General features: G+C 35.4%; 1 protein-coding gene and 1 long non-coding RNA gene across 4 annotated transcripts in view; one reads left to right on the forward strand and one right to left on the reverse strand.

Annotated features, from left to right (window-relative positions):
• The window catches only part of NLGN1 (neuroligin 1), a 1,046,258-nt gene that overhangs the window by 154,765 nt on the left and 863,768 nt on the right, over positions 1–27,725 (forward strand). The gene's annotated exons all lie outside the window — the stretch shown is intronic.
• Positions 1–27,725, reverse strand: part of LOC116422967 — a 118,572-nt gene that overhangs the window by 75,213 nt on the left and 15,634 nt on the right. For all 3 annotated transcript variants that reach the window (XR_004233456.1, XR_004233457.1, XR_004233458.1), the window contains exon 2: positions 13,258–13,298. This is a non-coding gene — a long non-coding RNA (uncharacterized LOC116422967). The remainder of the gene's footprint in view (positions 1–13,257; positions 13,299–27,725) is intronic.

Below are 27,725 nucleotides of genomic sequence, written 5' to 3' on the forward strand. Positions count from 1 at the left end.
TTCTAGGTCATTAAAATAGTTTTTTGGGAGTCTGATTGGTATAGCGCTAAATAAATAGATTAGTTTAGGTAATATTGTCATCTTTATTATATTTTCGCCCTATCCAAGAGCATTTAATATTTTTCCAATTGGTTAGATCAGACTTAATTTGTGTGAAAAGTGGTCTGTAATTTTGCTCATAAAGTTTCTGAATTTCCCTTGGCAGATAGATTCCTAAATATTTTATATTATCAGTAGTTACTTTAAATGGAATTTCTCTTTGTAACTCTGACTGTTGGATTTTGTTAGTGATATATAAGAATGCTGATGACTTATGTGGGTTTATTTTATAACCAGCAACTTTGCTAAAGTTGTGGATTATTTCTAATAACTTTTTAGCAGAATCTCTGGGGTTCTCTAAGTATACCATCATGTCATCGGCAAAGAGTGATAATTTGGCTTCCTCATTGCCTATTCTTATTCCTTTAATCTCTTTCTCAGCTCTTATTGCTATAGCTAGTGTTTCTAATACAATATTAAATAGTAACAGTGATAGTGGGCAACCTTGTTTCACTCCAGATCTTATTGGGAATGGTTGCAGTTTGTCTCCATTACATATGATGCTTACTGATGGTTTTAAATAGATGCTGCTGATTATTTTAAGGAAAAGTCCATTTATTCCTATACTCTCAAGTGTTTTTAATAGGAATGGATGTTGGATTTTATCAAATGCTTTGAGAAGGTGAGAATAGATAAGATTAAGTACTCATACCTGGAAACAGTTAATAGTGGACTGAAGTTCATGTCAAACAGTTAAAGAATGGTATATGTAGAGCTAGAAAGGGTTTTAGTGGTAATGAAGAGTGCAGCTCTAGGCCATTTTACAGATGAGATAACTAAGGTTAAGCAATGTGTCCAGAGTCACATAACTAGTAAGTATGCAGAACAAGATGTGGACTTAGATTTTCTTAACTCTAGACCCAGTTGGGCTACCTTGCTGACTCTTAGGCATAAGAATTGGTAGGAGGACTAGGTGCTCAGAAAAAGAGCAAAATTAAAACAGACAAAACATTCACCTTCAAATTTAAAGGACTATCTTCTTAAAAGAGGAATTCAGTTTCCTCCCTTTGGGTCCACAAGGTGGAATGGTCTGCGTTGGATGACTCCCTCTCACTGAAGATTGTCAAGCAAAGGCTGGATCTGAATGGTTTCTCGTTGGGTATTTTTCAGTAGGAATTGGAGTAGAAGACCTTGGGGGTCTCTTACAATTGTGGAATTCTGTTTTCCTGCAGGGATCTTTCATCACTTCTGTCCCATGGAGTCCATGGAGTCAAGACTGAATGTGATAAGAAGCCCAGCTAATATACTAGATGATTGTCAGAATTCAAAACATTTACTTTCTCTAGAATATTAAATTTTAGGTGAAATTTAATAGAAATAAGTATAAAATTATTTGTGGATTGAAAAAATCAGCTTCATAAGTACAAAATGAGAAGATTTTCATATCACAAGCAGTTAATCAGAACATGTGTGATGTTTTGTCATGGCTTACTAACATGGATTCATTCACAAGTGGAGTAAACAACTAAGAAAATGAATTAAATCTTGGGTGCTATTGAGGCATCCAAGGAAAAGGAAAATTTCAAACTCACTGTCCTCTGACTTAATCAGAACTTGTACATGATATTCAATTCTGGGCCCCACATGTTAGGGAAAAAAGGGATAAGCTGAAGAGTGTCAATCAAGCAACAGCTACCCATTTACATACTTCCCCCTACACATAACAGATAAAATAATACCAACATTCTATGTGGACATATAACTAAATAGAAACATATACTAGGTAGAAATATATTCAAATAATTAAGTTGAAATATATACAAAGTTCATGCAAAATACTTTGATGGAGGGAAACCACCAAGTTGGGGAAAGGAGACGTAAGGAAAGATTTGATGTAGAAGATGGCACATTTTTAATCAAATTGGAGATTCTAAATGGTAAAAAGAAGGTAGGGAGTGCATTTTGGTGAGCCTGGGTACAGAGGTACTGCCATTTCTATTATTCTATATTATATAGAATTTTGCATGAAGTTACTTTGCTAGATCCTGAGGAGACTATACAAATATATTAAAATATAGTCACTGCCTTAATGAAATTTAGAATTTTATAAGGACAAAATGCATAAATACTATTTTTAGTCCTGATTCAGAAATTCATGGTTGAGAAGGTTAGGCTGAAGCTATTCCAAGACAACTCTTTCCAAGGATCTGACACAGACAGAATAGGATATTTTGAAAATTACAACTGACCTTTTTCACCTTTTCATCCCAGAATATGAAAAATCCTGAACAGTTTTCTTAATGAATAGACAAATATGATTCAGAAGTTGAGAATTTTTTTTCCCTTTCTCTAGTCCATTTTACTGATACAGATCACAATCTGCCTATGTCTTTTTAAAAAAGGCTTTAATTCTTTCATTTGTTTTTATTCTGGATTTAATAAGCCTCAAATAAAATGAGCTTTTACATGGACGTGAGAAAACAGAATAATGAAGATTGTCCATGAAATTGTAGTCTCTATTATGTATAGCTTGTACTTCATAAGGACATAGAAAATTTTATTGTAGTTTTCAAAGCTCTTGCTCTTTTCCATAATTTATTCTGAACTTCCTAGATTTTTTTAGAGAGGCAATTAGAGTTAAAAGTGACTTGCCCAAGGTCACACATAGTGTTAAGGTTAGTTTCGTAATCAGATCCTTCTGATTCTAGGACTATTTCACCATTTAACTATCTTCCGGACTTTCTGAATTTTTAACAAAAGGGCCTATCTTTTTTTTTAAATTTATTTTTCTACCTTATTCCTAACTTCCTTGCTTCCTCTATAAACTGGAAACATAAAAAGAAAAAGAAAAACAAAACCTTGCAAAATATGCAAAATATGACTTGAGTCCAAAAATGCATGCCTTATTCCACTTTTTGAGTCTGCACCCTCTGTAAGAAGGTAGGTCACACACTGGGTTATTCTGGTACATGTTTAATGAGTGACACCATTTAAAATGTAATTTGCATTATTAACTTTTTCACCATCACTTTCCTAAATCTAGACAATCAACAAAGCAATAAGTCAAACTCTGATTTGTAGCATTTGCTGATTTCCAAGGTGTAAACTCTTATATTGGAAATTTAACAATTGACTCTCTTTAGACATGTTCATATATCATCATCAATCCTTTGGAATTGTGGTTGGTTATTTTATGATAACAATATTAATAATAATCATAACAATATAATAATTAGCATTTACATATCTCTTAAGGTTTGTCAAGAAAAACTGTTTTATTCATATTATCTTATTTGCTTCTCACAACCCTATAAGGCACATATTCTTACTTGCCTCCCTTTCTAGGTGAGGAAAATGAAATAGAGAGATTAAGGAATTTGTTCAGTCACAGTATTCTTGACTCCAAGTTCAGTACTCTATCCATTATGCCACCCAGCTTGCCCATGTGGTAAGAATTCTTAAATCCTCACATTTTTTTTTTAATTTTGATGTTTTTATTGCTGAATAAATTATATATGTTCCTGGTTCTGTTCACTCCATGTCAGTTCATATGTCTTATTAGGCTTCTCTGAAACAGTTCCCTTCATCAAATATTGTGGCCCAATAATATTCCATTATATATAATATACAATAATTTGTTTAATCATTGCCCAATAGATTGTATACCCTTAGTTTTCTGTTTTTTGGTACTACAAAAAAGGTTTATATATGTATATATACATATGTGTGTGTGTGGATATGTATATATACATATTTAAACACATGAGGCCTTTTTTTCTTTCTTTTATTTCATGGGGGATACTGACTGTGCTTTGGTGAATGCTTTCCAGAAGCTGCTAGGGCCAAAAATAGTAGTTAGTAGGTAGTTAACTTTATGGGAATAGGTATCTCTACTCTAAGATTGAACAAATCAGACAAAGTCTACTGGTAATGTTGGTGCTGATGGTGACTATAAAGATAGAAAATTTTTCTCTTCCTTTGTTTTGATAGTGTTTGGGGAAAACTACGTTCAGGGGGTAGGTGGTACAGTCAATAAAGTGCTGGACCTGGGAATAGAAAAAAAAAAAAAAAACTGAGTTCAAATCTACTCTTTGCCTTAGTTAGCTATGTGATAATGGTTGGGTAATTAAATTGCTGTCCATTTTAGTTTCCTCATCTATAAAATCAGAGTAGTAATGTAATCTTTTTTCTCAGGTTTGTTGTCAAAATAAAATAATATTTGCAAAGAATTTTAGTATTATTAGTAAGTGATTACTATAGAAATAATCCTAGGGGAAGTTATTCTTTTATATTTGATTCTCTAAGACTATCACATGAGTGGACAAAATAATTATATTTTTTCTAATTAAAAGAGCAGTGAAATAGGTAGAAAGTAGATCATATTGGATATGGGATCATATAAGTGTTTAATTGTTCTAGTAAGTGTAGAACAACAACAGTGAAAGATATCCTTTATATAATAGTGTTTCTGCAGTATCCATTTATATAGCACTTATTATATATGGGTACTGTGCTAATTATTAGCTTATTTAATCATATAAAACTATAAATTGTAGAAAAAGATTGACTTCCATTGATAAATGGATTTTATTCTTCTCATAGTTGACTTTGTCAAGCCAATTGAGTAAATGAAGATTTATGAAGAACCTCGTATAAAGCAAGCCCTCTATTCAAGTATATTGTCTTTTTTGTTGTTGCTATTAAATTCGAGTACTTGTTTCTAAATATACAGTTCAATTCCTTTAACAGATTGAACAATAATGATAATATATACCTTATCCTTTTATTACATGCTTTGGATCCTGCTAGGTCGTTATATAGTAGTTAGATGCCACAATGGATAGAGTGCTGGGACTGGAATAAAAAAGATCATCTTCCTAAATTCAAATATAATCTCATATACTTACTATGCAACTCTGGACAAGTCACTTAACCTTATTTGCCTCAGTTTCCTCATCTATAAAGTGAATTGTAGAAGGAAGTGTCAAATCACTCCAATATCTCTGCCAAGAAAACCTCAAATAGAGTTATGACCAGTCATACATGACTGAAAAAGAGTGGACAAGGCCAAGGTAGATTTCAAGGTTTCAATATCTTGAAAGCTTTTAATCACCCATGTATTTTGGAGATTATGGATAGTTGGGAGGTGTTTACTACTTAATTTTCAATGGATCAAACTAATGCTTGATGATTGTGGGCACAATCTAATTTATGATAAAAGTCTTATTCCAGAACACTTTCTTATTTGTCTTTACTTGGAATATTTTGGACACACACACACACACACACACACACACACACACCATAATGGGAAGATTTGTACTCTGTGAGTCCCTGAAAGACAATGAATGCTTGATGTATAATTATAGCTACCATGTCATATCTTGCTTGGTGTTCACTAGATGCTATTGGTTTTCATCTTTGAGAGTCTACTAAATAGCATATTGCCTTTCATTCAATAAATGCTTAATAAATGTTGAATTAGATTGAAGGAAATGCATGTGATAAATCCTCTGAGGTAAAAATTATAATATTATTATTCTCATTTTTCATGTTTAAAAAAAAAGCTATTTTGGAGAGGGCAAATGACTATAGTCCTACTTAAAACTTTCTAATTCTACAGATCTTTTGTTCCATTTGAACAACACTGAAAATCTCAGGGTCACCTCTTGATTATAAAAGGTGTTCAGGCATTGGAAGAGAGCTTTCCTGGAGAATGCTACTACCCAATATCAATCATGTTGGAAAGAAAATACTGTGATAACTTCCAAGTACTCTTCCTCTAATGCCATAAAATTCTTGGCAAACCCACTCAGTCTAGACACATTAACAGTCTATACTGTATTCATATTTATGTAAATATATAATAGAACATTTTAACACTGAAAAACAGTAGACCTGAAAATCTCAGGGAAGAGCTTTCCATAAGCATATAAGTTAATTACTGAAGGAAAGTAATAATTTCTGGCTACTCTTTGTAAAGCATTTTCTTTACAATAGCAGCAGCATCTGCAATAATAACAATAGTTATAAGTAATAAAGATTTATTGAGTTCCAGCACTGTGCATAGCACCACTTAGAATATGGAATCGGGCCCAGTTTCTAGCCAATGGACTCATATACGGATAATGTTAGGTGAGTTCTCTCTGGTTTTTGAAAATTTCTGTATAATTTTATTATAAAAACCATGTAAATACTTAATCTATCCATCAATCAACAATTAAAAATCAACAATAATTCTATGAGTGATGTAGCATGTTTAAGACTGGGGATATGAAGACAAAAAAGGAATGATTTTTACCTTCAAGGACTTACATTTTATGAGAAGAGACACGCCCATGTATAAGCATATGTTCAAAATGAATATAAGGTAGCATAGGGAGGAAGGCAATAACAACTAGAGGGGGCAGAAAACTAGAGGTGGTAGAAGATGGTGCTGGGGCAGCTAGATGGTGCAGTGGATAGAGCACTGACCCTGAAGTCAGGAAGAACTGAGTTCAAATCTGATCTCAGTACTTAACACTTCCTAGCTGTGTGACCCTAAGCAATTCACTTGACTCCAATTTCCTCAGAAAAAAAGAAATGATGCTGTACCAAATTCTTATAATATTAACTCCAGTGCTCTAGCTGTTGTATTTGTTTAGTCATGTCAGTCTTTTCATGACCACATTTGGGGTTTTCTTGGCAAAGATATTGGAGTGGTTTGCCATTTCCTTCTCCAACTCATTTTATATATAAGGAAATCACGGCAAACAGGGGTAAATCTAGTGTCACCCAATCAGTAGATGTCTGAGGCCAGATTTGAACTCAGAAAGATGAGTCTTTCTTACTCCAGACCTAGGGCTCTTTCTGGTGTGCCACTTAACTGCTCTAATGCTATAGCTACTCTCAGCTTCCATTAAAAAAAAAATCATTTAATACACTGCTCAGATGACTCAGTTATTTGACATCCAGGCTCATTAGTGGATGCATGGTCTCTGAGTTGGCTTTATTTTACTTTAATAAAAGTTCAGACATTTATGTTGTATTTTTGAGTTGATGTGTTATTTTATAAATCTTTTTAAAATTTGTTAGAGATATTTAGATTTTCAAACAAACTCCAATCAATGCCTTCATATTTTCCTAAAGAAGGCAGAGAAGTTACATATAATAGGATTAGGTGATGCAAAATTATTGATTGTAAAATAGAAATATTGAAATGTATTTTCTATGTATGGTATGTATAAAAAGTTATTGGAATGAGTAATGAACCAAAATGATTTCTCAATTCATGAAGTTGTTAATGAAAAGTTGCCAACACACTGTATGCATGCCCCCGGTTAGATGGAATGGACAAGGTCTGTCATGTTAGCTTTATCTTAGCAATTTTTTAATTTCTCGATGTTTGTGACCACAGATATCATTTGTAATTAATGATGAGTTGAGATGGCTAAGAGCATTGGGCCTAATGAGGGACAAAGAATGCTGACCAATCAGTAAGGATGAATAAGTTACCCTTGAAGAATAAGTGGTTGAGTAATTAGGGATACTGTCTTGCTATAAAGGAACAAGACTATAACTGATAATTATGGTGCCAGAGTCAATGAATATGCAGTCTTATCAAAGTGGTTGCTTTGTCCAATGGAATTGATTACAACCCATAAAACATGTGGAATTCCAATCCTATAGGAAATCAGAGCTTTTTAATTGGGCTGAAAAGTTATGAGGATTTAGGTTCAGATTTTGAGCCATTTTAACTGCCTCTGACTCTTTATGACCCATATTGGGGTTTTCTTGGCAAAAAATAATGTAATGGTATGGATTTGCTTCTCCCGCTCATTTTACTGATGAAGAACTGAGGCAAAGAGGGTGAAATGACTTGGCCAGGGTAATGTAGCTACTGAGTGTTTGAGGTTGATTTTGATCTCAAGAAGATAAATTTTTCTGGTTCTAAGTCCAGTGCTCTATCAACTTTGCCATCTAGCTTCCATAATGTGTGACTACTTTGAGGGTAAGGACTGTCTTCTTTTTGTTCTCATATCTCTGATACTTAACACTGAACCTGGATTACAATTTGTGTTTTTTTTCTAATTGATTAATTTTTGATGCATTTTAGGAATATTTCTAGTTCTTTATGCTCCAAATTAATCAACTAAGTTTATTTCTGAAAGTATAATAGATAATATTTCTACTGCTTATTTCTTAAATATTTTAAAATAATTTGCAATGTAGGTTGAGAATTTCTGCATTGCAACAGGGACACAATTAGTTTATATTTTGGAGATTAACATAGATTAAGATAACCCTTAATAGGGTTGACTGTATGTTCCTTGAGGGCCAAGATAGTTTCCTTTTTTTAGTCTTCCTATCCCTTAGAACTATGCCTTGCACATAGTATTGCATCCCAACAAACTAGGAATTACATAGAAATGTACTAGGTATGAGACAATATTTAATATAAGATTTCTAATATAATTTAAAGTACTCCCTTTCTTATTTATGAGATTTATTGATTTGTGGATATTATAAGTATGCCTTTCCATTTCATAAGTGGATATATGGAATAAGAATTTTAGAAACTTCATTATGGTATATCAATGTAATAAAATACTGTTGTGCTATTATAAGAAATGAAGAAATAGTTTATATTGAAGAATCCTGGGAAGACTTGAATTAATTGATAGAAAATAAGGTGAGCAGAACCAAGGGAACCACTTTTACTAGAATATCAATCTTGTAAAAATGAACAATTCTGAATCAATTAAGAACTCAGATCAGCTAACCAACTCATGAAGAATAATACTACCCACCTTATAACAGAGATGATAGAGTAATATAGAGAATAAGAAATACATTTTTTGATTTGGCTAATGTAGGAAATTGTCTAGACCGACTACACTTAATTAATATGTGTTCTGTACTTCTTTGTTTTTAGAATGAATAGAAGAGCTAAAAAGAACAAAATGTTTACCAATTCAAAAAAAAAAATAAAATGAGGGCTTTGACTATGAAAAACCCCTAAAAGAAGGAAAGGAAGGAAGGGAGGAAGGCAGGCAGGCAGGAAGGAAGGAAGGAAGGAAAGAACGAAGGGTGGGATGGAGGGAAGGAGGGAGGGAGAAGTGAGCCTTGCATTCTTCCACATGTCCAAAAAGATCTAAGGGAGATGACATTCCTAAAATTAATTTAAATTTAGAGTAAGAAGGCAATTTAGTGCTTCTTGTCTTATGACTTGTAATCAGATTGTTAGTAAAAGTTTCTGAAAGGTTGGTAACAAGCATTTGTAAGGCTTTTGGGTATTAAAAGTGTTATGAAATTCTAAGTCAGAGATGAAGCCTCATTTTGATATTTGACATCAAACAGTGGCTCAGATTGAGTTTTTAATTTGCCCCTCGTAATAGGGGTGGAGAGAACAGAACTAGGTTTTGCAGGAATGAATAAAACTTGAAGTTTATTTTAGTGAGAAGGATATTAATTTCTCTATTGAGTAGTTCAACAAATCTAAATGCAGGGGGAGGATTCTGGGAAGATAGCTGAGTAGGTAAGGAAATTCCAAGCCCTCCAGATTTCCTTCACAACAAAATAGCTCCTTAGGATGAACAGAGATCAGTAAGAAACAAAGAAGACTTGGGGAAGAGTAGGAGTCCTCCTGGGACAATCTGAGAAGACCTGAAGAAAGACCAGACACCGGGATTAATCCATGTGAAATAGAAACATCCCAGGCTACCTGCACAGAATCCTGGAGCGAGCTGGGTATGGGTAGAATCGCAGCAGGAAACACAGAGACTTTCCCCTCCCTGACTGTTTGTGAAGCCTGGGTCTGAAATTGAGCTGAATGATCTCAGCTGATCAGGAAGACCAGACCAGCTGTGCTGTGGGACTATGCCCTGGGTGAGATGAAACCAACACAACTGGAGTGCAGAGGCACCAGGGCAGGATGCTGTTGGCTGCAGGCACTTGCTGGAAGGGGGAACTCTTGGTTTGGGGTTCCAGGTCTGAGGGGAGAGCTTAAGTGAAGCTAGAAGCTCCATTCCTTCACTCCAGGATTAGAGATCATACACTAGTAGTTGTCATAATAAAATGAACCAGCTAAGAAGAAAGAACCCCATCATATAAACTTTCTATGGGAATAAGGACAACTGGGGTTCATCTTCAGAAGGGGATAGTGAAGTAAAAAAAAAAGCCTCTTCTACCACAAGCAGTAATGTTAAATGGCTCCCTGCCAGAGAAAATTTATAAAATTCAAAAATGACTTTAAAATTCAAATCAGAGAGATGAAGAAAAAGTAAAGAGCCCTTAAACCAAGGAAAGAAAGGAAGGAAGGAAAAGAAGGAAAGAAAAGAAGGAAGAGAAGGTTGGAGGGAAGGAGGGAGGGAGAAGTGAGCCTTGCATTCTTCCACATGTCCAAAAAGAACCATCCAAATAAAGCAAGACAATTATGAAAAGAAAGTCAGCCAAATGGAAAAGAACAAAAACATTCTTTAAAAATTAGAATTGGCCAAGAGGAAGGCAGTGAAGCTACAAGAGACCAAGGAAAAATAAAACAAAATATAAAGTTTAAATTAAAAAAAAAACTTATAAAATAATAGTTCTGGAGACCAGATCAAAAAGACTACACAAGAATAATTGGACTATCTTAGAAAACTGTGACCAAAAATAAACTTTGACGCAATTTTACAAGAAATAATCAAAGAAAATTGTCCTGAACTGATAGAACATGAAGGGAAAATAGAAATAGAAAACATCCACCTATTATCATATCAAAGAGATCCTATAAGGAAAACACAGAGGAACATTATTATGAAATTTCAAAATCATCAGATTAAAGAGGAAAAGATAAGCAAAATCTGATTCAAACATGTTGGAGTTACAATTAGATTATACAGGATTTATCAGCATCTATTATAAAAGACTGTAAGTCCTGGAATATTATATATACAATCAAAAACCTATTCCATAGTCAAAAATATTGGATCTACAAAACCCAAGAATAACATTGAATAAAAAAGACACTGTGAACTCAGATTTTCAGGATTTTGTCTCAACCAAATCTGAATTCAATAGAGAATGTAACATATATGAGTTAATATCAAAGACTAATTTAAAGGGACTCAACAAGGATAAATTGTTTATGTTTTATCTATAGAAATATAAAACATATATTTAAGATTGACATCAGTAATTGAGTAATTCAAAAGAAAGATTGAGATAGAGCTGAGTAGGATCTGATTCTAAAAAAATAGAATTGTCTAGGAAAAGTAAAAATAGTAATTATGCTATATGAATGAAATACAAAGGAAAAACTGACACAGAGGCATAAGATAAGGAGGGAGGAGGGCTGGTAGTTCTGAAAACCTACTTTGGGAATGGGCTAAATTATAGGGAACAACACACACACACACACACACACACACACACACACACACACATCATGAAAGGTGTAGAACTCTAAAATCTATAGAGAAATAAAGGAGAAAGGAATAGGATAAGGTGGGGTATTGAGAGATGTGTAGATTTATGATAGTAGAACAAGGTGTGTACATTAATGGGGAAGGAATAAACAGAGGGAAAAGGTAGCATAGGGTGAGGTGGGGTATAGAAGAATTTAGTTTAATGGTTTAGATTAATGGAATTGGGATAAGATATAGAGATTAATGGGAATGGGATAAAGAGGGAGGAAAATAATTGGGGAAAAGATAACAGAGGGATCAATGGGTGGGTGGGGGGAAGTTAAGTAATAGCAAGGCAAGTTAAGGAGCAGAGATAGGTAAGATATGGATCAAAAAGACTGGAGATGTCCTTGGAAGAAATGGGAGACTGGCCTTTTTAAGCTAGGTCTTCAACAGCTCTCAGTGTGTCTGAGACCTCACCCATTCAGTCATTAAGGCTAGGTAGCAATTGAGGCAAAGAATCTCTTCTTTTACCTAGTCCCCCCAAAATCTAAATGAATGAATGAATGAAAGAATGCATGAATCTGGGAGGGGAAGATCTGTCTAGATTTTTTTCTTAAGGGACATATATTAAACCAAAACCAATCTGATTGTAATTGGATACCAATAGGCCAAGTCCCATTTGGTCATTGTTTGGCTCCTGTTTGACTCAGATTGAATGCAAATAGCAATCATTCTCTGTTTCTCTCTGTCTGTCTGTCTCTGTCTCTCTGTCTCTCTGTTTCTCTCTCTTTGTGTGTCTTTCTGCCTCTGTCTCTCTCTCTCTGTTTCTCAATCTCTCTTTCTCTCTCTCTCTCTCTCTCTCTCTCTCTCGCTCTCGCTCTCGCTCTCGCTCTCGCTCTCGCTCTCGCTCTCTCTCTCTCTCTTCCTCCTTCTCCTCCTTTCCCTCTCCCTCCAGCCTTCCTTCCTTTCCCACATGTTTAACTGAAGTTTGCTTGGGGGAAGTGGTGGAGAGAACTAAAGAATACTACAAGAAAAGAATAACCTACAAGAAAGCAAAGAATAGAAGGAACATTCATGAATAAAATGTCTTCTATTATTGCATATGCTTTCTTGAAATAGAAATTTATTGTTACAAATATTGACTATTCCTTTATGTTCTGTTCAGCACATGGTAATGAATGATTCATTTTTTTGTTTGTTTGTTTGTTTTTAATTTTCCTTTCTTTTTTTTTTTTTTTTTTACTTTGTCTTTAGTTTTAAATGAATAAATATTTTTAAAAGTCCAAATCTAAATACTAGATTTTGCTAAATCTTGGCAATTCTTCTAAGATCTAAGATTCTCCTATTTTATGGTTCTTCCTTTTTATTTAGCAATATCCACTGAAGACCTAAGCTTTTGGTTTATGTAACTAGATTTTGATTCCATTGTTTGCCTGGAAGCACCTATCTCAGTTTAAAAAAAAAGAGAGCCTAAGGGGAAATAAAACTGCCTCTTTTGGCTAGTTTGGACAAATCCAAATTTAGCAAGTAATGGTATGTTTCATGTATACCATCTAGACTTTTACATCTGATACCTATTAGCTCCATGATTTTGGACTGACCATTTGTATTCTATATTGCTCATGAAACTTGATAGCGCTTACTAAATATTAAGATTTGTAATAATAGGGAATTTCTAAATTGGGAAGGTCCTATACAAATACTTATGTACTTATTATGGTATATTACATGCCTTGTCATCTTTAGTTATTTCTATGATTCTGAATCTTCTTCAGTATTACCCACTTTAATATGAAGATAATATTCCTTCTGAGCTATGCCATTGATATAGAAATGTTAAGGGAATTACCTTGAAAACCACTTTATCCCTTTGGTCCTTGTTTTTCTCACCTATCAAACAAAAGAAAAGGATTCAGTTAGATGTGCTCTGAAGAAACTGCCATCTCTACATTCTGTGGTTTCTCATTAAAAAGTGGAAGTTTATAAAAATGTTATATTTAATGCATTGAAGTATTTTGAAAGATTATTATTTTATACACTTAAAATAAACAGTCTTATTATGTGGCCTTCTACTTAATTGAATAATGTTCTATGTATTTTGTTTAGGGAGAAAATCCTATAAATAAAAACAAATGCCTTTTCAAAACTTGGAATTTGCAAGCGCAAAGCAGCATTTTATTATTTAGGAATGTTTTCAGTAATTATATCCTGATAATAAGCTTTTCTTCTGGGTAAGAGCATAAAAACAATGGAAAAATTCTTGCCTCTGTAATTCTATCTTGGTGTCTTAAAGTTCCATTTTATTTCACATTGAGAGGAAACTTCCCAGAAAGACCAAGCAGCAAAGCAACACCTTTTATACTCTGTGCAGTCTTAATTACTCTTTAAGTTCTCAATGAGGTCACATTTTTGGATGAAACATTTGCTTTGTCTCATGTCATCAATGAATATATTGTTCTACTATGAAAGGATTCTATATGCTAGCAAAAACTTGCTTGTGTATACTAAAGATCTTTGCTCTGGAAGGAAACTCAGAGGCCACATACTTGAAAATACACCTTAAAAAACAATCTCTTCCTTTTCATAGCTGACAAATGTTCATCCAGCTTTTGTCTGAAATTTCCACTGAAGGATGGCCCCCTACCTAGCGAGATGCTACTCTTGTCTCTCTCTGTCAGATAGTTTAAGTTTCTCAAGCTTGCCAAAGCCCAGCAATGCTTAAATCAGACCAGAAAATGTGATAAAAGAAAACACACAACGAAATAAGCAAGGACAAAAATATTTCAAAGGTGGGAATCATGAAAATATAAAAATTAATATTACCTCTGATTTCTATTCCATGCATTTAAGTGATTTTATGCTGTATTAATTTTATAATTGAGTCATCTTTTCCTTGGAGTTAGTTTAAAATTATAATTTAACTTATCGTCCTCCAAAGATATACTGTTCATCCTCTTCTGTCCTTGAATCTTATCTCCCTAACAAACCTTTCTAGGTACCAGAGCGTCTGCTAACTCAGATCTGTTCATTAAGTGTGCTAGATGCTGATGGATCCCATAAAACAATTAATATTCTTTACTTTTCAGAGAGATAGTCATTAGCCCCATGTGGGTGTGCTAACCCACTTTATTTAAAATAGCCAATCATGTTAATCCCCATAATTCCAATGTTGTCTATCTTGCAAACATTTGTATGGTATTCTCTACCTGCCCAATTCTGTATTCTCCAAATCTATATTGAGACTGGAGAGTCTTACCTCAGGTTTTTTAGTTATCGAGAGAGGCCACTGATCCAATTTATTGGGTATTCCTAGTCTAACTAATACATTCATCATGCTGAGACCACTATCTCTGTTTACATTCATTTATAATCATAAAAGTTGAAAAAAATTAGAAAAGGATTATCTATCTGTACTAAAATGTCTTGGGTTCCTCCAAAGATATACAACAAGAATTCAATATTCTTGCACTGACCAAATCTAAGAAAAATAAAATGTCATTCTGTACATGAAGTCCAGCAATTCTTTGTCAGGAGGATATCATGTTGTGTTATCAGTTTCCTTAAATTATTGTTGATCATTCCATTGACTAGAGTTCTCAAGACTTTCAAGAGTGTTTGCTTTTGTGACATTAAAATTCTTTCTCCTGATTCTTTACTTCACTCTGTATCAGTTCATAGATGTTTTCTCTAGTTCCTTTGAAACTGGCCCTTTCATCATTTCTTACACACAATATTCTATTCCATGCATATACCAAAAGGAAAATGGAAAATGTTGGAGGGACAGAGAGAAAAGAGACTTATTCATGTAGTAGTGGTGGAGCAGTAAATTGGTGTTGCTTTTCTGTAAAGCAATTTGGAATTATGTGCCCAAAGTTATTAAACTGAGCAGAGACTTTTATCTAATACTATCAATATTAGTTTTATAGCCCAAAGAGATAAAAAAATGAAAAAAGGGATCTTCTATGTACAAAAGTATTATAACAGTTCTTTTTTTTAGCAGTCATAAGTGAACCGTCCTCTGCCCCTCTCCCCAAATATCTTGCATATATCTTCTGTTTGCTTTTCTGTATACATAGTATTACTTCTTCAAGACAACTTCAGTTTTTCTTTTGTATTTTTGGTGTCTAGTACAGTGTCTGGCACATCATTAGTGGCTCAATAAGTATTTTACAATTTTTGCATTAAAAAAAGAGCTAATTTCACTATGGAGAGAACCAGATGGGAACTGGGATCAGAGTTTTCTGAAAGGATATGACTGATAAACTGACCCTATAATGAAGTTAATAATCCTAAGAGGTGCGGTGAAGGAGGAATATATTTCAGGTTTGTGCCAACATAGAAAAGAGAGGTGGAATTCTGGTTTGTGATAAAATGTTATATATTAAATAAGAATAAGATGATCTATCTATCTATCTATCTATCTATTATCTATTATCAAAAAGGCCAGAAATTAAATGAGGATTGAGTCATATTATATAGTTTAAAATGACAGGATGAGGGGAATCCATTTTTTTGTGTGAGAGGCAATAGAGAACTAATGAAGATTTTTGACCAGGAGAATGACATAGACAGATCTATGCTTTACAACAGTATTTTGGCATTTATGCTGAAAGTAGATTGGAGTAGTAAGAGACTGGAAACCAAGAAGCCAATTAGGACGTTGCTAGAAGATCGAAGCAAAATATAATGAATAGTGATTCAGTAATGAGTCACTAGAGGCTGTACAAATGGAGAGAAAGAGCTGATTTTGAGAGAGGTTATAGTGAGAGAATCAACAAAATGACAATTGCTCGAAAGAGCAGATAAAGTAATGAAATTGGAGTGAGGAAGACGTGTTTGAATTCTGCCTTCCATTGCTTAATAGATGTGTGGTACAAGAAAGTTTCTAAATGTCTTACATCATATGTAAATTTGAAGATAATAACAGCATCTACTTCATAGAGCTTTTGTGGATCTCAAATTAAATGATTTGTGAAGTGTTATATACATATAGATAGCAGCAGCATTTCTGTTATCATTAACTAATTTTAGTCAAATGAAAATGAGGAAGAGAAGAAAGTCAAAAATAATACAGAAGTTATGGGCTTGGACAACTGGGAACATTTGCTACCTATGAAAACAGTTAATTTTGAGTATTTCTATGTAAAAAAATAAAGTGTTTAATTCTGAATATCTTTGAGATGCCTATGAGACATCCAGGTGTAGATGCTTAGTGAACAGCTGATGATAGAGAATTCAAGAGAGAAATTAGGATAGCTAGATAATAGATGGATGGATACCTGAATAGGTATATGGATGGATAGGAAGAAAGAAAGAAAGAAAGAAAGAAAGAAAGAAAGAAAGAAAGAAAGAAAGAAAGAAAGAAAGAAAGAAAGAAAGAAAGAAAGAAAGAAAGAAAGAAAGAAAGAAAGAAAGAATAATCTTTATAGAGGTGTTAATTAACTTCTTGGAATTTGATGAAATCATGGAAAGGGAAATTTTTTTAAAAAGTAGAAAAGAACAGAAAGACTTCTTAGTACTATAAAATCTAGAACATTGGGGATAATTACAATTTATATTTTCTTTTTTTTTGCATCCTTCCTTGGCTTAATCTAAGTTTCTTGGAACCTTAACATTTGTTCCATTTGCTTCTTTTAACCAGGATGAGTCCAGATGGAACAACAGACCCCATCTTGTCAGACCCACTTGTTTTCTATCCTCCAGGCTGTAGTGGTGTGCAATTCATATTTTCATTCATCTATAGTTTAAGTTGTGTACATCTTTTATTCACTCCTCTGCAAGGATTCTAGTCTGTAGTCTGCAAGTAGCACTTCATCCTAATTAGTTCCACAGGTGCCTCCTTTTTAAAAAAAGAAATAATCTCCACATTGTCTCTAGAAGAATGTTTTGGGGTCATTATCCCTTTGATAAATGAACTCACTGCTCAGCAGGTGTTTCCCTAAAGGGACTCTGTGATGCACAGAAATGCTAGGTTAGAACTTTTAATCCATGATAGCCCTAATTTTCTCAATTTATCTAATGTTATTCCCAGAAATATAGTTTCCTTTCACCAGTGAAATCATCCTGATGCTTCCTTGTTGATATTAGACACTTATTTGTCCTCCAGTTGCTACTAAACATAAGTTCTTTTCTTCATGCTGAGTATTTCATGTCAACTTGTACTGAATTAGATAGTTTATGGGATTGGTGCAAGGATAAAGAACCTGCAGACAATGGTTTAGTGGTTTGAATGCCTCCCCGGCCATCAGTAATCAAAAGAGGTTAGTGCTCTCTTGTGGTCCATATAAAGTGGAGGTGGTCAGAATGTGATTCCAAGCAAGCAGGAAAGCATGTAGTCCAGTGATAAAGAGAATTGGCTCTGGAATCAGAAGGTGAATAGATATGAACTATGTTCTTTTAGTGTTTTTAAAAAACAAATAAAAAACAACAGTAACAACAAAATCAAAATCTCTTATCTTTTTGTCCCAATAAATTTATTGGAAATAAAATTCATCATTTTCATACTTCCATTATCTACTTTATTTTTCAAGTAAGATGAAGGAGTAAAGGGAAGTGTGCTTTGGACCCAGGATTAATTAAATTGACAAATCCAGGAAAAATTTTTGCTGCTTTTGAGTGGTGAAATGATATGGATGAGGTTAGTTATCTTTTAGAACAGTCTTCCTGGGAAAAAATATCAGAGAAAGCAAAATGAGCCTACTTGCAACCTCCCCCCCCCCAAATACCACTATCCTTTTTTCCCATTGTCTTAATGTTTTGTCATAGTAACCTCCTAAAAAATAATTCTACACTACTAAATGTATTTTTCTCTCCCACAGTGCTTAGATATTACAAATTTGGCATTTGATATCTTTTTTTTGTGGCAACAGGATTCTAGCAAGGCCTTTTTCTGTTGTGTTTCTAGAATATGTCATTATTTGAGAGAGTTACGAGTAGACTAGATGTTGCTACCCTGAGGAGTATTGTAGAAGTGAGACATGAGAGATAGAACTTGTAGGTGTAATTGTTTGCAGAAGGGTAGTGTCTCAGACTAGAAAGATGATAAACCCTCTGGATTGTGTCCTGTTTAGGCTGTGCTGGAAATATTGTATTTATATTGGCCTTAGAGATTATAAAGGATATTGATCATCTGGAAGTTAACAATGAGAGAGAATATCATAATGGCAAATCATTTTGCACTCATAATATATAAATAGCAGTTGAAAAATTAATTAGTTTTATCTTACAAAAGAGAAGATGACAGGTGGGATTGATAGATGTCTAAAAATATTCCTTGGTCTTTTCAGCGAAAGGGAAGTGTTTTTTTTTTTTTTGGCTCCAAAGGGGAAAAATAAGAGTAATGGTGAGAAGTTGCAAAATAAAGAGGCAATTTTAGATTTTATATGAAAGGAAAAAAAAAAAACACTCTCCTATATCCAAACATGGAATGGAATTTGTTAAGAGGGAGTGACTTCTCCATCACTGGAAGTCTTTAACCAAGTCTTTAACTTTGATGATTAATACTTCAGCATGTTATATTTGATACTAAGTTGTATATGGGATCAACTAAATCAGCAACTACCGAATTTCCTTAAAACCCTAAGATTCCATAATGTGGATTATAAACACCATGCTTTTGCATGGGGTTCATAATAAATACTCCTATCTTTTGAGGTTATAAAGTATCTTAAGATTTTTCTGAAGATTTTGGACATTATCCAAATCCCACTTGGGTTAAAAATCTTAGAGTGATTGAAACACACAGAGGCTTGATCACATAATGCTTAATAATGGTACTATTATGATTTCTTAATAATAACAAATGCATCTTCCTATAAACAACTTCCTTCAAGGACAGTTTTCACCTCTGATAGAGAGTGGCAATCCAAGAGCCAAAGACTCTAATGCATATTTATAGATAATTATGGTATCTTGTTAAGTGAAAGGATTGATTATAGTCATAACTAGAGTGGGGTATGTGGGGCATGGTTCCAAGGGACTAAAATTTAGAGGGTCCTAAAAGTACTTGTACTACTTCAGCAATGTAGACATAATTAGACTTCTGACTTAGTTAACAAGACTAAATATTTCAGTGTGAAGTTACCAGATGATATAGTTCCTTTCCCAAATTGTCATACTGTATATGAGTTCCTGGCAGGCTTCATTGTACTCTCATCTCCCCTCTCCCACACCAGTTCCCTTCAACCTCCCCAGAAGCAGCCTCAAAGGACCCTAGATATCTCTGTCTCTTCTTGATCAGTGAGTTTCCTAGAGTTTCCTGTATCCACAAGCTAAAATTAAAACGTTGATTTGAGAGACTTTTGGTTGCTTGCTCTGGACAATAAATAATAGCTCTTTTTGAGTATCAAAAAGCATAAATGAAAGTCTCTCATTATCTTTATCTGCCCTCACTCATTTCCAGAGATATTCTATTAGGTCAAAATTGAAGTAAGTGGTTTGGTGTGGTCTCCTATTCTTAAAGAATCTTTACTCATTAGATTTTGCTTTTGGGGATATTCATTCAATACATCATGTATGTGCATGTATATACACCTGTATATATGTATACATACATCTATATGTTTGTATACACACAAAGATATACAAAAATGTACATGTATATACTTATATACACATCCATATACTTATATGCATATATGCAAGTGTGTGTGTGCTGCATATGTTTAAGACTAATATGTGTCAATGCTGATTTCCCTTGTTTTAAGATCAGCTCTATTCCTTCTATATTTCCTCTTAAACACCAACATATACAGAGTTATATAGTTATAAACACTCATATAAATAAATATGTAGATATAACTATATAGATATATATATATAATATTTTTGAAAGAGATGAAAGAAAATGAAACATTTCCAACTTTATCTGAGTAGACAAAGCAACCGGATATTTAGCTTCTCCTGGTAAGTCTTTGCAATTTAACTTTAGGATATCACTCATATATTTTTACTTATTTGCTGGTGTATCTTTCTATACTCATCTGTCAATAAAAAAGATTATTCTCATTTTATATTCAAACTCACCTTCACCCTGAATGAAACCAATGCTCTTCTGTTATTAATTTAAATGATATGCAGGATAAAATCTAAATCATGAAATGCAGATTATAAATAGAGTTTGGGTCCGTTCTTTATGATGCTTTTATTACTCGAGGAAAACAAGCATGCATATTTCAGGACCATCTTTGGCCAACTGACATTAATCCTTAGCACTTTCTTAATTTCTGCTAGACTTTTAAGCATGACTTTTGAAAACTGGTTTTGCAGCCAAAGGATCTGGGTTAAAACCCAGGCTTTTCTCCTTATGAGCTATGTGATCTTCAGAAAGTCCCTATCTGGGGCTCAGTTTCCTCATCTGTAAAATTACAGATCTGATATGTTTTAATCTATTATTTTGCTGTCCATTTATCCTCACCTCCCTATCCTTACACAGAAACCAATCATATTCTTCCCTACAATCTCACCTATGTTAGTATATACCACCATAAGTTTTCTAAGTGATTCCTTCCAAATGTCTTTCTTGATGTTAATTTCCACAGATCACTGGTAGGTGTCAATTTGTAAACTATATATGTTTAAAAAATAGATGTGGTTACAAAACATATATGGTTACAAATCAAGAATGATTATTGTGTTTTGTAGTTTAGAATTAACACTCTGAGAGGTATTGTCATGGATCCATCTAGACTACAGACAGGGTTTCACATAGAAGTTTCTAAATATTTCCCATCCAAGAGACTGTTTTTTTTCTCCTTGGCAAAAGTGTTGAGTTTTTTCCTCCATTTAGTTGAAACAGATGTGAAAAATATAGTTGATCTGCTCTTCCTCTTCCACTTTCAATCTTATGCAAACTTAATATTGAGAACAAATTCTACAAAGTGATAGAAATCAAAGTTTTCTGTAAACTGTTTTTTAAAATAAAATTATTATTTAATAAGTACTGTATTTAAAATTATAAAGATTTTTATCAATAACAAATATCTGTATATTGCATTAATTTTATAGTTTAAGATGTGTGACAATATAGGAATAGTAATAGATTTCAAATTTTATTTTACTAAAATATACGCTAACAAACTGTTTGCACAAAATGCTTTGTGATGCAATTTAATAGGTTTTGTTTTCCTGAGAGCATCCTGCTCATCATTTCCCAGAGGACATACCAGCATTTGTTGAGCCATTCTCCAACTGATGGGTATCCCCTCAATTTCTCATATTTTTTGTTTTTGTTTTTTTCCTTAGAAGAGAGCTGCTATGACTGTTTCTTGTACATATAGGTCATTTTCCCTTTTTCTGTTTTTTCCCCCAAATCTCTTTTACCTAACAACACCACTCATGTCTAGTAGTGGTGTTGTTAGGTAAAGATACGCATAAATTTGCAGCCCTTTGGGCACAGATCATACTTTTGATCATTTATCAATTGTAGCAAGGCTCTTATTTTTTTTAAAAAATAAATTTGTTCCAGTTTCCTCTATGTTTGAGAAATGAGGTCTTATCAGAGAAATTTACTCCAAAAAAATTTTACAATTACCATTGCTAATTATTTCCACCCATTTATTCTCTCCCTCCTTTTACTCTATCCCTCCTTAAAAGTGTTTTGCTACTCCTTAATTTCATCATTAAAAAAAAAAAAAAAGATTATCCTTCATATTCAACTTACATTCAGTGCCCTCTGTCTATATATACTTCTTCTAACTGCCATAATAATGAAAATATTTTAATGAGTCCCAAGTATCATCCTCCCATGTAAGAATGTAAACAGATAAACCTTAAGTCCCTTAAAATATCACTTTCTAATTACCTCCTTATGCTTCTCAGAGACCTGTATTTGAAAATTAAATTTTCCATTCAGTTCTGTTCTTTTCATCACTAATGCTTATAAATTTTCTATGTCATTGAATAATCACCATTTCCTCTTAAGGATTATGCTCTGTTTTGCTGGGTAAGTGATTCTTGGTTGCAATCCTATCTCCATTGCTTTCTGGATAGAATATTCCAAGCTCTTTGGTCTTTTATTGCAGAAGCTGCTAAATCTTGTGTTTTCCTGACTGTGGCTCTAATCTACTTGAATTGTTCTTTTCTGGAGGCTTGTAATATTTTCTACTTGAACTAAGAGTTCTGGAATTTGGCTATAATATTCTTGGGAGTTTTCATTTTATGGAACATTATTGTTCTATAAGAACAATCAGCAAGATATGTCAGAAAGGCTTGGAGAGACTTACATGAGCTGATGCTAAATGAAGTGAGTAGAACTAAGAAAACATTCTACACAACAAGAAGATGACTATATGATAATCAGTTCTGATGGACATGACTCTTTTCAACAGCGAGGAGATTTAGGCCACTTCCAATGGTCTTGTGATGGAGAGAACCTTCTGCACCCAGAAAGAGAACTGTGGGGCCTGAGTGTGGATCACAACATAATATTTTCACTTTTTTGTTTGCTTGTATTTTGTTTTCATTCTCATGTTTTCCTTTTTGATCTGATTTTTTTTACAGCATAATTGTGGAAATATGTATAGAAGAATTGTACATATATTAGATTACTTGCCACCTAGGGAAGGGGGGGAGGAACAGATAGAGAAAAGATTTTGAAAGGATGAATGTTGAAAACTTTCTATGCATATGTTTTGAAAATAAAAGCTTTAAAAAAAGTTAAATGAGAAAGATAGATGATGTCTAGATTTTTTATTTGAACATGACTTTCAGGTGGACCAATACTTTTAAAATTATCTTTCCTGGATCTATTTTGCAGGTCAGTTGTTTTTCCAATGAACTATTTCACTTTTTTTCCAATTTTTTTCTCTCTTTTTGGTTTTCCTTTATTGTATCTACTCAATAAGTCATTAGCTTCCATTTGCTCAATTCTATTTTTTAAAGGAATATTTTTTTTTCAGTGAGGTTTTATACTTCCATTCCCAAATGGCCACTTTTGCTTTTTAAGACATTTTCTCCTCATTAGCTTTTTGTATTTACTTTTGCACCTCTTTCAATTCTTTCCTTATGTTTTCCTTTCTTTCCCTTACTTGCTTTTCAAAGTCCCTTTTGAGCTGATCCATGGCCTGAGCCCAATTATTCTTTTTTAGAGACTTTGGACTTAGGAGTTTTGATGTTATTATCATCTTCTGAGTATGTTTTGATATTCCTTGTCACCATAATAACTTTAAATGGTCAGAAAATTTTTCCCCTTGTTTGCTCATTTTCTCACCTATTACTTGATTTTTAACTCTTTGTTAAAGTAAGGTTCTATTTCCTGGGTGGAGACTGCATTGTTCCAAGCTTCAGGGATTTTGTGCATCTGTTTTCAGAGATCCTTCTAGGAATCTGACTACAAGTGCTTTTTTTCTGCCCTGGAGCTTTTAGGTATGTCTCTACCCTACTGTAGCTGTAAGATCTAGGGTGCTAGCCAAAGATTTGCTGACCAAGACTGTATTTGGATTGCACACCAACCACCCAATTCATTGCCACAGACACTCTCTGCTAACTTTCCAAGTCCTCCATGGTATCCCCAGGCTAAGAGATCCAGAAGCCTCCAGCATTGCTACTGATTAAGAGGTCTTGCCTCTTAGATGCTGGGGTCTGGCCTGGAGCTGGGGCTGGGACTGGACCTGCACTGGGATTGTGAGCTGGGCTTCCACACTGGTTCCACAGATATTTCCTGCTGACCTTTCAGCTTCTCTTTGGTGTCTCTGGGCTGAGAAGTCTATAAACCACCAGTACCACCACTGATTCAGAGCAGTTCGGGAAAGAGATTGGGCAAATTCTGGCCTGTACCCCTACCATCTTGGCTCTGACATCCTGTAAACTATTGAACAAGAATGAGGCTAAAGAGAAAATAGTGAGACCAAGAGATGACTAGGTTAGAGAAGGTCTCTTAAAAAAACATAGGCCAATAGATTCAGCACTGGAAGCAATCAACTACAAAAGCCATGTAGTCCAAATCCCTCTTTTCCTAAGGGAAGAAAGGAGTACATAAAGTTACTGGGATATCATTTCTCCTTCCACCATGATTTTTCATGGTTGAGAATATACTGGTTAAGCTCAAGATCCAATAAACCTCAAAATCTCATACACAAGTTCAAGAATGCCTAAAGGTTTCAAGAATGGAAAGAAAGATTTGCCTTCAGACCTTATATCCATGGATTCCATACCCTGATTTACTTCTAGGACAGGACATATAGTAAATATCTGAGAATGTGCTTACTTCAGGTCATTTCTCAGACCTATTCCAGATTTCTTTGAATTACATAAAAATATGCAGACTATGTCAGGACATGACGTCGCTTAGACAATTGAGGATTAGCATATTATTTTCTCACATTTGGCACATGATAACAAAATGGTCTGAAGGAGTAGTTTTTTCAGATGAGCAAGTTGAGACACAGATAGGTTAAATGAATTGTCTAGGGTTACATAACTGAGAGGGAGAGGGGAAGAGAGGGAGAGAGCAAGGAAGAGAGCAAGAGGGAGCAAGGGAGGGAGCAAGGGAGCAAGGGAGTGAGGGAGGGAGAAGGAAAGGGAAAGGGGAGAAGAGGCAGAGAGGGGGATGAGGGGGATGAGGGGAAGAGGGGGGGAGGAAGGGAAGGGGCAAGGAAGAGAGAAGGAGAGGGAGAGGGGGGAGAGGTGGAGAGAGGGAGAGGGGGAGAGAGGGAGAGAGCAAGGAGGGAGCAAGAGGGAGAGAGAGGGAGGGAGAGAGAGATGGAAGAAGGGAGGGAGAGAGGGAGAGAGAGAGAAAGGGAGAGAGGGAGGGAGGGAAGGAGGGAGCAAGGAAGGTAGCGAGGAAAAGAGCAAGGGAGAGAAAGGGAGGGAGCGAGGGGAGGAGCGAGGGAGAGATTGAGGGAGAGATCAAGAGAGCGAGAAAGGGAGGGAGCGAGGGAGGGAGGGTGGGAGAGAGGTAGGGAGGGAGGAAAGGGGGAAGATGGGGAGGAGGAAGTGGGGGGGAGCATGGGTGAGGGGAGAGGGAGGTAGAGAGCGAGGGAGAGAGCGAGGAAGAGATCAAGGATGAGAGGGAGCAAGGGAGCGAGCAAGGAAGGGAGCCAAGGAAGGAGCAAGGGAGGAAGAAGGAGAGGGAGAGAGAAGGAGAGGCAGAGAGGGGGAGAGGGAGGGAGAGAGAGGGAGCAAGGGAGGGAGGGAGGGAGCAAAGGGGAACGAGGAAGGGAGCAAGGGGGGGAGGGAGAAGGAGAGGGAAAGAGGAGGATAAGCAGAGAAGGGGAGAGGGGGAGAGAGAGAGAGGGAGCAAGGGAGGGAGCGAGGGGAAGCTAGGGAGGGAGGGAGGGAGGCAAGGAGGGAACGAGGGCGAGAGTGAGGGAGCGAGGGAGAGAGTGAGTGAGGAAGGGAGAGAGGGATTGAGGGAGAGAGAGAGATAGGGAGGGAGGAAGGAGGGAAGCATGCGGGGAAGTGAGCGGAAGCACGGGAGGGGAGGGGGAGAGAGGAAGGGAGGTAGAGAGCGAGGGAGGGAGCCAAAGAGGGAGAAGAAGAGGGAGAGAGGAGGAGAGGCAGAGAGGGGAAGAGGGGGAGAGAGAGGGAGCAAGGGAGGGAGCGAGGGAGGGAAGGAGGGTGTGAAGATGGGAGTAAGGGAGGGAGCGAGGGACGGAGGGAACCAGGAAGAGAGTGAGGGAGAGAGTGAGGAAGAAATTAAGGGAAAGAGCGAGTGAGGGAGGGAGAGAGGAAGGGAGAGAGGGTGCGAGGATGGGAGCAAGGGAAGGAGCGAAGAATGGAGGGAGGGAAGGAGAGAGAAGGAGAGGCAGAAAGTGGGAGAGGGGGAGGGGGAGAGAGAGAGGGAGCAAGGAGGAAGGGAGGGAGAGTTAGACAGAGGAAGGGATAGAGGAAGAAAGGGAGGAAGGGAGCAAGGGAGGGAGAGAGGGAGGGAGAGAAAATTCAGGTCTTGACTCCAAGTCCTGTTCCTTATACACTGTATTGCCTAGCTGTCTATATGCAACTGAGTTTACTACCCCACTGAGTACTTTCAACTTTGGAGGAACTCAGATCACTTGATGCCATTATGGGGGGTTATTGTTGCATAAGGTTGTATCATATAATTAAAGTGATTAGCTCCAAATCCTCTGCCACCCTCATATAATTTCCAACAAGCACATTTGTCATACTTTGTGTCACCTCAATCAAATTCCCATATAGCACCAACCTCATCCAAACTCAAAAATGATTATCTTCCTGAATTCCCCAGCTTCCCAGAATCATGGAATCTGAGTTAACAATAACTTTCAAAGCCTTCCATCCTTTGCCAGAAAAAAAAAATCAGTTATCATTCTCTTCCATGACTTTGATCTTGATGGAGACCAATGAAAAGATAAAGGGGACAGACCCCTACCTTTGTTTCTAAGTCACTCTTGCTTTTATATTTTCTTCCATGGCTTTTGAAACTCCTTCCAACAGGAATAGAGTCAATTGAGTGATCTTAGATTTATGGAAGACAGTTAAAGCCATGGCCACAGATTGCATGGTGAGCTCAGGAATCAGTGACAGAGAAATATAATAAGTATGATTTAGAGAACTTGGAAAATTTGTAGAGTCACATCTTCATCTTGAATGAGAAAAACTGATATAATTTGCCACAATTCCTACTCGATGTCTATATACTATTAAATTACATTGAGTCCAAATTTCTCTATTTGACATTTAGTTAATGTTTGAATCAGAGGGGTTAAAAGCTAAAACAACCATTCATTGTTTTTGAAAGCATGTTCGACAGAGGCACTCTTTTTGTGGGATTTAAGAAGGTTTCTTTTGACTATATCTTACTATATTACACATCGTATTTTAAAACATTTTTTTTCTGAAATTGTATCCCTAAGAATTGAAGGAAAGTGCTATCTAATCTTCAAGTTTTCAGTTTAGTTTTAATCCTTCTGTTCAATTCAAAGATCATCTCTTGTAGCACTTACTGAAATTCTTAAAATAAAGTATTGTAAAAGACCCTCACAAACTATGTCTAGGGAAATGTTCCCTAGATACAGTCTAGTAAATGGTCAATAGCTGACTTCAATAGTCAATGATATTTGCCATTTTATATATATGTATATATACATATATATAATACTATATATAATACTACTTGCTTGCAAATTTCTAAAAATGTTCTTGATGGAAAGGGGAAAACCTTTTCCTTTCTGAAAGGAAAGTGGTTTCCTTATGAATGGAAATAGGGCTATCACTGGATAGTCATTGGATATATCACAGCTAGAGTAGCTATGTGGTACAGTGGATAGGTGACCTGGAGTTGGGAAGACCTTCATTTACTAGATGTGATCATGAGCAATTCTTTCAGTTTCCTCTTAAGTAAAATGAACCAGAGAAGGA

The sequence above is a fragment of the Sarcophilus harrisii genome, chromosome 3, assembly GCF_902635505.1.
Source record: "Sarcophilus harrisii chromosome 3, mSarHar1.11, whole genome shotgun sequence".
Lineage (NCBI taxonomy): Eukaryota > Metazoa > Chordata > Mammalia > Dasyuromorphia > Dasyuridae > Sarcophilus > Sarcophilus harrisii.